The sequence below is a fragment of the Bison bison genome, unplaced genomic scaffold, assembly GCF_000754665.1.
Source record: "Bison bison bison isolate TAMUID 2011002044 unplaced genomic scaffold, Bison_UMD1.0 scf7180017864145, whole genome shotgun sequence".
In the NCBI taxonomy this organism is placed as follows: Eukaryota; Metazoa; Chordata; class Mammalia; order Artiodactyla; family Bovidae; genus Bison; species Bison bison.
In genome coordinates this window covers 7,964,770-7,980,777 of record NW_011494717.1, presented here as the reverse complement: position 1 = coordinate 7,980,777, position 16,008 = coordinate 7,964,770, and the positions used below count along the sequence as shown (strand labels likewise).

Sequence of the window (16,008 nt, the reverse complement as noted above, 5' to 3'; positions counted from 1 at the left end):
TTTGCCAACAAAGGTCCGTTTAGTCAAGGCTATGGTTTTTCCTGTGGTCATGTATGGATGTGAGAGTCGGACTGTGAAGAAGGGTGAGCGCCGAAGAATTGATGCTTTTGAACTGTGGTGTTGGAGAAGACTTTGAGAGTCCCTTGGACTGCAAGGAGATCCAACCAGTCCATTCTGAAGGAGATCAGCCCTGAGATTTCTTTGGAAGGAATGATGCTAAAGCTGAAACTCCAGTACTTTGGCCACCTCATGCGAAGAGTTGACTCATTGGAAAAGACTCTGATGCTGGGAGGGATTGGGGGCAAGAGAAGAAGGGGACGACAGAGGATGAGATGGCTGGATGGGATCACTGACTCAATGGACGTGAGTCTGGGTGAACTCTGGGAGTTGGTGATGGACAAGGAGGCCTGGCCTGCTGCGATTCATGGGGTCGCAAAGAGTCAGACACGGCTGAGAGACTGATCTGATCTGATCTTCATAGTATGTCTTCCTGGTGGCTCAGTGGTAAAGAATCTACCTTCCAATGCAAGAGACACAGATTTGATCCCTGTGTTGGGAAGACTCCCTGGAGAAGGAAATGGCAACCCACTCCAGTATACTTACCTGGGGAATCCCATGGACAGAGGAGCCGGACACAACTTTGTTGCCTGGACAACAACAACAACAACAGCAACATCTTCATAGTAAATCCACCTCAGTACCCATAGGTGTAGACAGAGCTTTCATGGCAGTGATTCAAGGTAGAAACCAACTTTGCATTCCCCTTGGTAACCTAGCCCTGCTTTTCCAGCTCTCCTCTTCATACCACTTCCCTTCCAACCCACGTTCTGAAGACTTCTCTCTTCCCGATAAAGAGGATAGGCAGTAATACACAAGTATCACCACAGATAAATTTCTTAATGTGAACCTTTTTAAACTATAAGTTTTAAACCAAGTCAGAACAGTTAAAATAAATAAACAAACATATACACACATGTGCACACACATTAGAAACAAAACAACATGTAGATAAATAATCTTAATAGTTTATCTATGTAATTAGGCCACTATTAACAATGGGCAGCTAAGAGCTGGCCAACCCACCCTGGGACTGTGCCCAGGCCCTGTTCAAAGGCATCATTCATGGAAGGCTGAACTTGTCCAGAGTGTTGCTTCTTAACCTGTGGTGTGTGTGTGTGCATATGTGTACTCGTATGGGCACACACAAGTATACACACCCATGCTATACAGCAGGTACTGTGGAGAATGTGCTCTCTATTTGGTTGGCAATCCTCTTTCAAAGATGCTTGTTGAATATGTGCTTCCTCACACAGCCCTGTGTTTGGTCTCTCTCCAAAGATGAGGAAGAGTTTCTAGATCCCAGATATTCACACAGACATTCATTTTTAATGCCAAGCCTGTGTGACCACCGTTTCCAAAGCCAGTGCCGAACCTGGAATGCAGCTGATTAGAGAACATCTTTATTTAAAAATAGGAGTAAAGTCTGATGAGACAGGCTGCTCTCACTGTAGGGAATTTAAGTGCTTGGGGTTGGCCTTCCTTCCTTCCTTCCTTTTTTACCACACCTCTTTGTCTGTCTGTTTCTGTCTCTCTGTCTCTAGAGCCAATGGCCTACAAAAGGGAAATCAGTACTTGAAAAAGAAAACATGGCGGGAAGGGATAAATTAGGAGTTTGGGATCAATGGATACACACTACTATCTACAAAATAGAGAAACAACAAGGACCTACTGTATAGCACAGGAAACTATATTCAATATCTTATATAACTTACAATGGAGAAGAATCTGAAGAAGAATATATTTATATATATGTTAAGGAAAGCACACTGACTGAAACTGCCTACCCTGGCCAGGCACCATAGTAACCATTTGCATGAGTTGTTTTATGACAGGAGGTAAGGAACCTGGTGAGGAACACGGAACTAATAAGCCACCACCAACCCGAAGAGTTCGGGAAAGGTCAAAAGGAGACACCACATGTCCGACCACCTCCCAGGATCCTCCTTGCTGGTATCCATCTTGGCTGAACAAGGCGTGCACCACCAGGAAGGACTCTGAGTCTGAATGATTGGCTTAAGACAACCCAGAAACTAATCCCATCACCATAAAACCCGAGACTGCAAGCCATGTGACAGAGCTGTTCTCCTGGGTTCCCTTACCCACCGGAGTGCTCTTTCCCAATACAATCTCTTGCTTTGTCAGCACATGTGTCCCCTTGGACAATTCATTTGCGAGTGTTAGACAAGGGCCCAGTTTCAGGCCCTGGAAGGGGTCCCCCTTCCTGCAACATATATGTACAACTGAATCACTTTGCCGTGTACATGAAACTAACACAATATTGTAAATCAACTATACTTCAATAAAAGAAAAGAAAAAAATCCTCAAAAACAAACAAAACAGGATTTTAAAATATTTTTTTGAGAAAGACATGATAATATATTTTACCTGTCTACATTTTTAATGAGGAATGAAGAACTAACAGTTTGTACGTTTACATATAAAACGTATACTTTTTTATGTAAAACTAATAGTCAAACATAAAAAAATTCAGTTCTACAATTCAGCTGGTTTTGTACTTGGCTGGTTAAGATACTCTTAGAGAGAGAATGGAAATGGGTTTGCAGGAAAGAGAGAAAGAAAAATGTGAAAGAGCAATCCTAGGCTGTCGTCTAGAAAACACGGTACCAGGAAAGTACAAGAGCGAGTGATGAAGTGATGGGGAATGAGAAGGAACCAGCTGGAAGAGCTTCGGGTTCATGCACTAGATTCTACCCTCCAGGATCCTGGGACCTAAAGCAAGTGGAAGCTGACCTTTGAGTCCTTTTGACGTCTTGCAGGTATTTCAATTCCATCTTTGCAAGAAAAACAGATTTTCTGCTTTTATGATTACATGTTTAACTTTTGAAACTTCATGCTGAGAAAAAGGGTTTATTTCCCCAGGGAATTCTAAAAGTTTTGCTAGCACTGGAAGGCACGACTTGTGTTTCAGAGATCTTCCTCCCTACTGAACATGGCTGTCAGTGGAGCAGTATGACAGCTCCCTTTGATCTGCAGAAGCTGCTTGACTCATCTTTGTTTTTGCAGAGCTCAGGGCTGTCACACGCCACAGTAGTTGTTCCTGGCCCTTTCTCCTTGTGAAACTCAACTCATATTTTGATTGCATTTCATTCTAGTTGCAAGAGATGCGGTAGAAACAGTAATAAAAGCAGTTCAATGAAAACGATCCAAAGGAGTAAATGGATTTTTGCCCTAAGTGCAGCAGGGAAGAAGCACTCCTCACCCCCAGCCTCTCCCAGCAACCAGAGCCTCAACTAACTCCTTCCAGCTCCCAGGGGAACTGCAGAGCTCCCAGGCCGCCCCCACTCAATTTGCTTTACAAAGGGAAAATAATTCTTAAGGAGCCGTTGGAAACCTGCATTATATCTGAAAAAGTGGGGGAGGGTAGCAGTGAAATATTTAAAAAGAGAGTTGGAGAATGGAAGGGGATACGATATCCAAAAATACCCAACTAACATGCACTCACATACACCCACACACACTTACCCAAAGCCCCATTCCCAACTAGAAAATGAAATCTAGCTTAGGAATGATAATTTACCATATTCTTCAATTCCTCAGGGAAATGCAGAGCTGTAGTCATGGTGTTTTAGAAAGGAAGGGAGTTTCATTCATTCATTCACGACTACTTACTGAATACCTGCAAGGAGCAAGGCTTATGCTAAGCCTTTAGCATTGTTGATGTCATTCCCATCAACAATTCCTCACCACCCACATAGCTACCATTTCTCCCTATTTCCACTGCAACTTCCCCTCCCCCATCAAATCCTACAAGTCTCCTAACTGGTCTGTCAGCTTCTACCTTCCTCCTTTTCTCCTTGCCCCATCCCCATCCCTGTCCCCATGGTACATTCTCCACACAATAGCCAAAAAGATATTTCACAGCAAAGAGTTTATATTTAAAATGTAAAATAAAATCATAAGAATCCCCTACTTAAAACTCTCCAATGGTTTTATGTTACCCTTTAAAAAGGGTTTTGTTTTTGTTTTTTTACAACTGCCTTCAAGGTCCTACACAACTGACTGCATCTATACTTTTATTACAATCTTATATCACGTCCCCCACCTCAAAATACTCAGTATTGACACTGGCACTTTTAATTATGTATATGGTACCTCAGCTTTGCTATGCTTGTTCCCTGCTCAAGGCCTCTGCACTTGCTATGTCCTTGTCTTGGGATACCCTCCCCCCGACTTGTAGATGCTCCTTTTCACCATTCATATCTCGCATCAAATGTCACCCTCTCGGTGAGGTTTTCCCCAAGTGTCACCTTCTCAGTGATGTTTTCCCTGGCCACTCAGTCTAAATTGATTGCTCTTTCTACACCATTACCCTTTTAAATTTATTTTCTAAAAGCTTAGCACTTACCACTATCTGAAGGTGTTTTATTTGCTTGATTTTTGACATAATAGTTTTTACTGTGGTCCCAGGTTCATAAGTTTTGGCATCACCTGGAAAATCATTAGAAGTGCCTGTTCTCAGGCCCTACTCTAGACCTACTGAATCGGACATTCTGGGGGTGGGATCCAGAGATTTGTAGTTGTACAAACCCTCCAGGTGATTCTGATGAGAATTAAAGTTTGAGAACCACTGGCTTTTAATAATTATTGCTTCTCTCCCTCTTCCCCCTCAGAATGTAAATCTAAAAGAATGGAAGTCCATCTGTCTTATTCAGCACAGAGCTACCAGCACCAAACACATAGCAGGCACTCAATAAATTGTTGAATGATGACAGAATGAATGAATGATTGATTGGTGTCCTGAATTCTGTGTCTGGGGGTCACATGGGACGGACTTGGCAGAGAGCCCTGTGGACCAGGCCCCAGGAATCTGCTTTTGTCTGTATAACACATTGATCTTGAAGGCTAGATAAACCCGAACAGGGAGTTCTGAAGTTAAAGAAATGCTTGAAAAGTATTGTTCAAAATGTTATTAACTACAGTTTGGAAACTAGGAGCATATTCCAAGGTCCTTCTCAGAGAACCAGATGCTTTGTAGATTGTATCCGATTAGAGGACAAGGAAAATATCTTTTTCTTTCAATTCTGTACAGTTCTTACTACGTAAATCCCAGAGCAGGCTGCTGATTGACAAAGTGGCTTTCTCTTCCCTCAGTCATTCTGCTTTATATCAATCCTGGAATCTAAAAAAAAGAAAGAAAGAAAAAAAAGCTCTAAACCAATTAATTCTGCCTCCAGCGGTTTCTAAAAGCTTTCAGTTTGAAACACCAGGTCAACCTCCAGCCCAGATGAAGGAGGAAAAACACCATCTTTGCAAAAGACATTGAACTTTAGAAAAGGTTAGATCAACAAGGAGAACAATAGAAAGGCCTTGGGAACCTCTTCTTAGAAATAATCCACTGGCTTGAAGCAGATACTAAAGGGCAGACGCCATGCTGGGTACTGGGGTTACAAAGACCAGGAGAGTAGGGTTCATGTCTTCAAGGAGCTCACAATCTGAGGAGAGAGACAGGTACGTACACAAAGAGAGCAGAGAGTCAGTGCTGAAGTGATGACTAACTGTGAAGGTTTGCAAAGGAAAAATTCCTGGAGGAGGTGATATTTGAACAGATCTGGAGAGCTGTTGTCTCATTGGGTAGGCAGGAAAGGGCAGTCCAGGCAGAAAACACAAATGTGAAAGCACAAAGATGAAAAAGGGCAGGGAAGAGTTCAAAAATGATTAAGAGAAATGACTGAATTGGTTACAAGATATATATAGATAGTTAGAGAAATTTAAATACTGACCGACTGTTTGATATTAAAGTTTATTGTTAATTTTTAAAGATATATTAATGATTTGTGGCTATGTTGTGAAAGAGCTCTTATCTTTTGGTGATACATATTGAAATATGATTTCTGGTTAAAAGAATATGGTATCTGGAATTTGCTTCAAAATAGTACGGGAAGGGCAAGTGAGGGTAGGGATAAAGATGAAAAGAGGTTGGCCCTGAATTTTTGTTGAAACTAGAGGATGGATAAGGCAATGGCATCCCACTCCAGTACTCTTGCCTGGAAAATCCCATGGGTGGAGGAGCCTGCATGGTAGGCTGCAGTCCATGGGGTCACTAAGAGTTGGACATGACTGAGCGACTTCCCTTTCACTTTTCACTTTCATGCATTGGAGAAGGAAATGGCAACCCACTCCAGTGTTCTTGCCTGGAGAGTCCCAGGAACGGGGGAGCCTGGTGGGCTGCCGTTTCTGGGGTCGCACAGAGTTGGACCCGACTGAAGTGACTTAGCAGTAGCAGTAGCAGAGGATGGATAAACTATATTTTATATGTCTATATGTTTGGAATTTTTTATAATAAAGAAGTTGGGTGCTGTGAGAGAGACTGCCTAGGGCTGTAGCTACTGTTGTAATAACCATTCAACAAAGATTTATTGCTTTTCTCGCGCTCTTGAATGTGTCATTAGATGTGATAACCATATTACTACTTATAGGCACAAGCTGGAGGAAAAAGCTAGGTAAGTCACTGATGCTTTTTCTAACCCAAGTCCTACTTCCCAGAGGTTGCGTTGCCCACTGTTTGAAGCAATGGCCCCGCAAGAGTTGCCCTTGCTTTCTGTTACGCATGGGAGGGGTGGTTGGTCTCCAAAGTGAATGCAGGTTTGTTTCCAAGGGATCCTGCTGAGGGCCACCCTGAGAGATGAAACACACTTGATCAGGGCTCAGCTGGAGCTCCAGCTCCTGGGATCACAGAGGGGCAGACAGCTCAGCCTCTTCAGGGTCTGCCTTTCTCTTTTACCAAGGACTGAGCTCAGTCTTCCCTGGTGGCACAGATGGTAAAGAATCTGCCTACAATATGGGAGACACAGGTTCGGTCTCTGGGTCGGTAAGACCCCCCAGAGGAGCAAACGGCAACCCACTCCAGTATTTTTGCTTGGAGAGTCCCCATGGGAGCCTGGGGAGGAGGCTGGGGGCCTCAGTCTATGGGGTCACAGAGCTGGACACGACTGAGCACATAGCTAATGCTCGCACGAGCTCAGGCAGGTGAGAAGCATCTCTGGGGAATCTTCTGCACATGGTGTAGCTAGGACACAGGCCTTAAGTGAGGAAAAAGTCAGTGGAGCGTAGGCAGAGGGGACGCTTCTTATCTAGACTCCAGGGTCTATGACCTACCATTTAGGGAAAACTAAAAAACAGAAAAAAAGATTGTGGGAGAAGGTGGATATAGAATACACAAATTGCTGTTTTCTGAAAGAAGTCTCATTGGAAAATTGGAATACCCAAGCAGGGCTGTACTGCTTTACAGGTAGGCTAGATGACTGAGCCACTCATGGCTGATTTGAAGGGACCTCAGGATAGACTCTCTGCAAACAAGTCCCCTAAACACCACAGAGACTAGAAACACTATCATTAGAGAGTATTTCTTTCGTATTAAAATTCACAGGAGGAGAAATACATTGTGCACATATTAGTTATAATTATTATTCATAATTTTCTGCTAATAATATCTTAAATTCATGGAGTATCTTTTAAAAAAATGTTTTATTTTATTTTTTTGCTGTGCTGGGTCTGTTTTGCTGAAAGCAGGCTTTCTCTAGTTTTCTCTAGTTGCAGCAAGCAGGAGCTACTCTTTGTTGAGTTGTGGGGGCTTCTCATTATGGTAGGTTCTCTTGTTGGACACAGGCTCTAAGCACTCCGGCTTTAGTAGCTGAGGCAGGCGGGCTCAGTAGTGGCAGCTTCTAGGTTCTAGAGCGTAGGCTCAGAAGTTGTTGCACTGGGGCTTATTTGCTCTGCGGCATGTGGGATCTCCCTGGACCAGGGATTGAACCTGTGTCTCCTTCATTGGCAGGTAGATTCTTAACCCCTGGATCACCAGAGAAATCCCAGACTCTCTTTTGATGGGAGAAGTGGCAAGATATATTATAGAGTGGTATGGACATAGGGAGGCATGATTCATTAGGAATTATTTTTCTTTATTTTTTTTTTAAAGCTTTTTTAAGCAGAGATTTAAATAACAGAATAATGTGGAGATAGTTTGGAGAATTTTCAGATACTCTATATCTACTATTAACATCTCACATTATTAATATGATATATTTGTTACAATTTATAAATCAATAGTAATACATTATTATTAGCTAAAGTCCATTCTTTATTCAGATTTCCTTAGATTTTGCCTAATTTTCTGTTCCAGGATCCCATCTAGAATGCTACATCACTTTTAGTCAGCACGACTCCTTTGATTCCTTTTGACTGTCACAGTTTCTCAGACTTGCCTTGTTTTTGATGAACTTGTCAGTATTACTGGTCAGGTATTTTATAGAACGGTCCCTCTATTGGGCTTTGTTTGATGGTTTCCTCATGACTAGACTGTGGGGTTTGGGGAAGCTGAGGCTATGGGGTTTTGGGAAGAACACCATAGAGGCAAAGTATCATTGTCATCACATCATATTAAGGATACGGGGTGTGTGTATGTGTGTGTGTGTGTGTGTGTGTCTTAGTTGCCCAGTCACGTCTGACTCTGAGATCCCGTGGACTGTAGCCTACCAGACTCCTGTGTCCATAGGACTCCTGTGTCCATAGTAGGCAGAAATGGAGTGGGTTACCAGTCCCCTTTCCAGGGGATGTTCCCAACCCAGACATCGAAACCAGATTCCCTGCATTGCAGATGGATTCTTTACCATCTAAGCCCACCAGGGAAGCCATATATATAGCTGCACCACACAGCACGTGGGATCTCTAGTTCCCTGACCAGGAATCGAACCCAAACAAGCTCAAAGTCTTTACCACTGGACTGCCAGGGAAGTCCCTAGGGTACATACTACTATTAACATGATTTATCACTGTTGCTTTGACCTTGATAACCTGGCTAAGGTAGTGCTTATCCACTGTGAATTTACTTAAAAAAAAAATCTATTTATCTGGCTGCCCTGGGTCTTAGTTATGGAATGTATACTTTTATTTGTGGCATGTGGGATCTAGTTCCCTGACCAGGGACTGAACCCAGGCCCCTTGCATTGGGACACAGTGTCTTTGCCACTGGATCCCCAGGGAGGCCCCTGAAATTACTTTTTTTTTTTTTAACTTTCTTTCTTCTATGTTCTTTGGAAGAAATCACTATGTACATCCCACATTTAAGTGGTGAAGAGTTATATTCTTTGCAGCCAAAGATGGAGAAGCTCTATACAGTAAGCAAAAACAAGACCAGGAGCTGACTGTGGCTCAGATCATGAACTCCTTATCGCCAAATTCAGACTTAAATTGAAGAAAGTAGGGAAAACCACTAGACCATTCAGGCATGACCTAAATCAAATCCCTTAGGATTATACAGTGGAAGAGAGAAATAGATTTAAGGGCCTAGATCTGATAGATAGAGTGCCTGATGAACTATGCAATGAGGTTCATGACATTGTACAGGAGACAGGGATCAAGACCATCCCCATGGAAAAGAAATGCAAAAAAGCAAAATGGCTGTCTGGGGAGGCCTTACAAATAGCTGTGAAAAGAAGAGAAGCGAAAAGCAAAGGAGAAAAGGAAAGATATAAACATCTGAATGCAGAGTTCCAAAGAATAGCAAGAAGAGATAAGAAAGCCTTCTTCAGCGATCAGTGTAAAGAAATAGAGGAAAACAACAGAATGGGAAAGACTAGGAATCTCTTCAAGAAAATTAGAGATACCAAAGGAACATTTCATGCAAAGATGGGCTCGATAAAGGACAGAAATGGTATGGACTTAACAGAAGCAGAAGATATTAAGAAGAGATGGCAAGAATACACAGAAGAACTGTACAAAAAAGATCTTCACGACCCAGATAATCACGATGGTGTGATCACTCATCTAGAGCCAGACATCCTGGACTGTGAAGTCAAGTGGGCCTTAGAAAGCATCATCACTACGAACAAAACTAGTGGAGGTGATGGAATTCCAGTTGAGCTATTTCAAATCCTGAAAGATGATGCTGTGAAAGTGCTGCACTCAATATGCCAGCAAATTTGGAAAACTCAGCAGTGGCCACAGGACTGGAAAAGGTCAGTTTTCATTCCAATCCCAAAGAAAGGCAATGCCAAAGAATGCTCAAACTACCGCACAATTGCACTCATCTCACACGCTAGTAAAGTAATGCTCAAAATTCTCCAAGCCAGGCTTCAGCAATAATGTGAACCGTGAACTTCCTGATGTTCAAGCTGGTTTTAGAAAAGGCAGAGGAAAAAAAAAAGAAAAGAAAAGGCAGAGGAACCAGAGATCAAATTGCCAACATCCGCTGGATCATGGAAAAAACAAGAGAGTTCCAGAAAAACATGTATTTCTGCTTTACTGACTATGCCAAAGCCTTTGACTGTGTGGATCACAATAAACTGTGGAAAATTCTCAAAGAGATGGGAATACCAGACCACCTGATCTGCCTCTTGAGAAATCTGTATGCAGGTCAGGAAGCAACAATTAGAACTGGACATGGAACAACAGACTGGTTCCAAATAGGAAAAGGAGTACACCAAGGCTGCATATTGTCACCCTGTTTATTTAACTTATATACAGAGTACATCATGAGAAACGCTGGACTGGAAGAAACACAAGCTGGAATCAAGATTGCTGGGAGAAATCTCAATAACCTCAGATATGCAGATGACACCACCCTTATGGCAGAAAGTGAAGAGGAACTCAAAAGCCTCTTGATGAAAGTGAAAGAGGAGAGTGAAAAAGTTGGCTTTAAGCTCAACATTCAGAAAACGAAGATCATGGCATCCGGTCCCACCACTTCATGGGAAATAGATGGGGAAACAGTGGAAACAGTGTCAGACTTTATTTTTGGGGGCTCCAAAATCACTACAGATGGTGACTGCAGCCATGAAATTAAAGATGCTTACTCCTTGAAAGAAAAGTTATGACCAACCTAGATAGCATATTCAAAAGCAGAGACATTACTTTGCCAACAAAGTTTCGTCTAGTCAAGTCTATGGTTTTTCCTGTGGTCATGTATGGATGTGAGAGTTGGACTGTGAAGAAGGCTGAGTGCCAAAGAATTGATGCTTTTGAACTGTGGTGTTAGAGAAGACTCTTGAGAGTCCCTTGGACTGCAAGGAGATCCAACCAGTCCATTCTGAAGGAGATCAGCCCTGGGATTTCTTTGGAAGGAATGATGCTAAAGCTGAAACTCCAGTACTTTGGCCACCTCATGCGAAGAGTTGACTCATTGGAAAAGACTCTGATGCTGGGAGGGATTGGGGGCAAGAGGAGAAGGGGACGACAGAGGATGAGATGGCTGGATGGGATCACTGACTCGATGGACGTGAGTCTGGGTGAACTCCGGGAGTTGGTGATGGACAGGGAGGCCTGGCGTGCTGTGATTCATGGGGTCACAAAGAGTCGGACACGACTGAGCGACTGAACTGAACTGAACTGAACTGAGTTATATTCCCTTTCTTTGAGGGTGGAGTGTCATCTACACAAATTATTTGAAATTCTTCTACATGAGAACTCTGTCTCTTGTCCCATATTTATTTATTTTTTAATCATTTAATTATGTCAGTGTAGACTCACAAAATTTATTTTATACTTTGGGTTATTCATTTTGTTGCTCAAATTATTGGAAGTCATTTTTTAAAAATTAATTAATTTATTTTAATTGGAGGCTAATTACTTTACAATATTGTAGTGGTTTTTGCCATACATGGACATGAATCAGCCATGGGTGTACATATGTTCCCCATCCTGAACCCCCCTCCCATCTCTGTCCACATCCCATCCCTCAGGGTCATCCCAGTGCACCAGCCCTGAGCACCCTGTCTCATGCATCGAACCTGGACTGGTGATCAATTTCACATATGATAATATACATGTTTCAATGCTATTCTCTCAAATTTTTGGAAGGCATTTTTAATCATTTATGTCACTACACTACAGAAATAGAATTCTAGCTGTCCAGAAGCTCCCATCATTGTGTCTTCCAGTCACTATTCTGAACTTGTGATGACATCAATCCCTGGGGTCTGCTGTTGCACTGTATATAGTTGGAATTATGTACTCGCCTGTGCTTGGTTTCTTTCCCTCAGCATTATGTTTGTGAGATCTACCCATGTTGCTACACTTTGCTGTGGAGAGGCCTTCTCACTTTGTGGTTTTCAACTTTAGACCTTCCCACCCCAAGATTCTGAAATGGGCCACACTTCCCAAACTTATTTCATTGCAGTCTTAGGTAGAGGTTACCAAAAACAGGCTTGAGATCAGAACATAAGTGTAAATAGTCCATTGGGAATTGATTTCAGGAAGCTCTGGTCAGGGTGTGAGGAAGGAAATACAGAAGGGAGGAAGCCAGGCAGAGGAGTTAAGGAGCAACTCAGTGGAGCTCAGTCTCACAGGGTCCTCCACTCAGTGGGGGGTGGTTCTCCAGGGGGTCCTACCTGGGGGTTCTCCATGGGGGGTCTCCATGGGGTGGGAATGGTTCACCAGGGTATCAGGGGGTCCTCTATGGGGGTCCTCCCTGGAGGTTCTCCACAGGCTGGTGTTCTCCTGGGGGTCCTCCATGGGATCATCCATGTGGGGGCTCTCCACTGGGTCCTTCTTGGGGGTGTTCCACGGAGGTCTCCATGGATTCTCCAGGAGATTGTGTAGAACTTGTTTCAGAGCTGTCCTGCAGAGAAGCAAAGAAACTTCAGGTATTTATAAGCCAATTCCTTTCAGTTATTGTTTGAAAGTTGAGTATATTAACACACTAACAATCACAGTCTGCCCCTAGTGTGGGTTAATATGCACCTGTGCCCAGAGAAAGCTCGTAGGTAGGCTCAGGGTTACAGGTACCAGCAAGAAAAAGCCATCTGAGTGAAGGAGGTCTAGGCCAAGGCAATGGGTGTATTGCAACTGTTAACACCTTTTCCACCCTGATCTATTTGGATCACACATTAAGTCCATTTTGTCATGGACATTTTATGCTGGTAGCCAGCAGCAATAACTAAAATAAAAATTAATTGACAGATATAAGGCACCTGTCAAAATGATACAAATTTTTAAAAAGCGGCAACCACAAAGAGTGATTTGGGGATGTGGAATGAGTATTTTCAAACTTTAATGGTAGAACTCTAAATTGTTTATTTTTTGCGGAATGAAATCTGGCAATATCTGTTAAAAATAAGTATTCCAGAGATGATGGATGTTCATTAAACCTATTGTGGTAATCGTTTAATGATGTTTGTAAGTCAGAGCATTCTTTACGTTGTATACCCTAAACTTATACAGTGCTGTGTTATCAGTTATAGCTCGGTAAAACTGGGGATAAAATAGGTATTCCATTGCAACTAGTGTATAAATAAGTTCTGGAAATTTAATGATAACACAGTGATTATAGTCAACAATACTATATTTTAAACTTCAAAATCACCATGAGGTTAAATCTCAATTGTTCTCAATACAAAAAGAAGCAATGATTATGTGACCTGATGAAGGTGTTAGCCAACCCTACTGCAGTAATCATAGTGCAATATAGAAATGTAGCAAACCAACAAATTTACACCTCAAATTTATAATGTTACATGTCAAATATAACTCAATAAGAAAATTTTTTCAATGAGAAAAAAATGAGACTAGTTAATAGAAGCAGTCTCAGCTCCTGTACTGCACTGGCACTGTGACTGTAGTGTTATTTTACTTATCACTTCCCTCCTCTGCCACTCATTCTGGATCCCTCTCACCCTCAGTTGACGTTTTTGCCGATCTTGGTTGCTTGCCTCCATCCTTGAGGAGTCCTGAATCTTGGTTACCCAGCCTTTGCTTGAGAATTTACTGCTCCAACCCAGTAGTTCCTCCAATAGGGGGCCATACTGGTGTTTTGAGACTCTTGGTGTCAGTGTGAACTGTGATCTCTTGAAAAATCTGAATATCCTCTTCCTGCCATTGTTCAGTTATTCTAGTAAATGACCATAAGTCCTTTTGGGGAAAGATTATAAGGGAATTGCTAGTGTACTGTTGCATCATTTTAGGGTTCATCCTCAAGGGGACTTGGTATCTCCTTCAATTGATGAGCTCTGGGTATGAGAGCTCATGTCTAGAAACCATAAGGGATTGTGATTTTTCCATTGTACTGGCAGAACTCAGCTTTCTACTCACTTGTATTAGTTTTATATTCCTCCCAAACAAACCACCACAAACTCAGAAGTTTTAAAAACAACTCCTGTGTTAATATCTTATAGTTTCCCTGTTTCAGAAATCTGCGTATAGCTTAGCTGGATCCTCCACTTAAGGTCTCACAAGGTTGTAATCAAGGTGTCAGATGGGCTCTGTTCCTTTCTGGAAATCTCTTCTGGATGGAGCTTCTTTCTAGAGCTTAGAGTACTCTTCCAAGTTGACATGGTGGTTGGTTGAACTCAGCTCTTTGCAGTTATAGGACAAAGGGGGTGGCTCTCGGTACAAGGCCCTCTCTCTTATAGGCTGCGGCTGCTAAGTCACTTCAGTCGTGTCCGACTGTGCGACCCCATAGACAGCAGCCCACCAGGCTCCCCCGTCCCTGGGATTCTCCAGGCAAGCACACTGGAGTGGGTTGCCATTTCCTTCTCCAATGCAGGAAAGTGAAAAGTGAAAGTGAAGTCGCTCAGTCGTGTCCGACCCTCAGCGACCCCATGGACTGCAGCCTACCAGGCTCCTCCGTCCATGGGATTTTCCAGGCAAGTGTACTGGAGTGGGATGCCATTGTCTTCTCCGCTCTTACAGGCAGTTCACCTTTTATCAGCTTGCTTTTTCAAGGCAGTAGGAGAATCTTAGTCCAGTTGGCAAAGCCTTTTATAATGTAACCTAATTAAAGCAGTGACAATCCCATCGCCTTTGCCATACTCTATTGGCTAGAAGCAGGTTGTAGGTTTTCAAGGACAGGAGATTATATGAGTATGACTCATGGGAGGAGGTGCTTCACCCTAAAGTGTGTCTGTGTGTCTACCACATTCATTCTCGGTCTTTTTTTAAAAGTTAGGCAATATCCTTATTGTCCATCCATCTATCTTATTCCCAGGAACACCATGGTCTATTAACCATTGTCACTTGAATCTGGAATGGTCTTGTGACTTGCTCTGGCCAATGGAAATGGCAAAAGTGATATTGTGGAGGGCCTTGAGATACCTTACAGCTTTTGCCTTTGCCCCCTTGATATGCAGAGATCTCCACAGGACAAGGAAAGTGGTCTAACCTGGAAAAGGAAAAAAAAAAAAAGCCATATGAAGGAACATCAAAGTGTCCCGACTGAACAGCCAGTGCCAGCTGCAAGACATGTAAGTGATACCAACTTGGACCTTTCAGCCTGTCTACCTCTGCAGTTGAACACTGCTACATGAGTGAGCCTGGGCAAACTAGAAGAGGCACCATGCAGCCCACCCACAGAATCATGAAAAAAAACAAATCACTGTCATCTTAAACGACTGGTTTTGGAGTGGTTTATCATATGGCAATAGGTAACTGAAATAGGTGTTTCTACATCAACTGCAATCACTGTTTGAAGGTTGCTCCTAGGGGCATTAAGACCCTGGCTTTTCTGGTCTGCCCTGTTCCAGACTCAAGTACGCTCCAGTGATCAGGGAGAAGTCTCAGGCAGAGTCCCAGACGTTTTCAGGAAGGAGCTGTCAGCAATACATGAACGCTGAGTGTTAGGCTGATATGAGAGCTGCTTTTATTACAACCTCAAAATCTTTTTTTTTCTCCAACTTGTAAACATTATGTGGAATGGGGCCGGGGGTGGAAGCAAGAGGTTTCTTTTGAGGAACCAAGAACATTGGAGTAGACGATGCCTTTGGGAGACACTATCAGCTAGGGGTGTCTCCCAAAGGCATCATCTACTCCAGTGTTCTTGGTTCCTCAAAAGAAACCTCTTGCTTCCACCCCCGGCCCCATTTCACATGTTTACAAGTTGGAGAAAAAAAAAGATTTAGGCAATGCCAAAGAATGCTCAAACTACCGCACAATTGCACTCATCTTACACGCTAGTAAAGTAATGCTCAAAATTCTCCAAGCCAGGCTTCAGCAATATGTGAA

At 42.8% G+C, this 16,008-nt stretch overlaps 1 long non-coding RNA gene across 1 annotated transcript in view; it reads right to left on the bottom strand.

Annotated features, from left to right (window-relative positions):
* Nucleotides 1-3,396: 3,396 nt before the first annotated feature.
* Nucleotides 3,397-16,008, bottom strand: part of LOC104989048 — a 26,599-nt gene continuing 13,987 nt past the window's right edge. The window contains exons 2-4 of the long non-coding RNA XR_825317.1: nucleotides 15,103-15,169; nucleotides 12,402-12,631; nucleotides 3,397-5,200 (exon numbers count right to left, since the gene is read on the bottom strand). This is a non-coding gene — a long non-coding RNA (uncharacterized LOC104989048). The remainder of the gene's footprint in view (nucleotides 5,201-12,401; nucleotides 12,632-15,102; nucleotides 15,170-16,008) is intronic.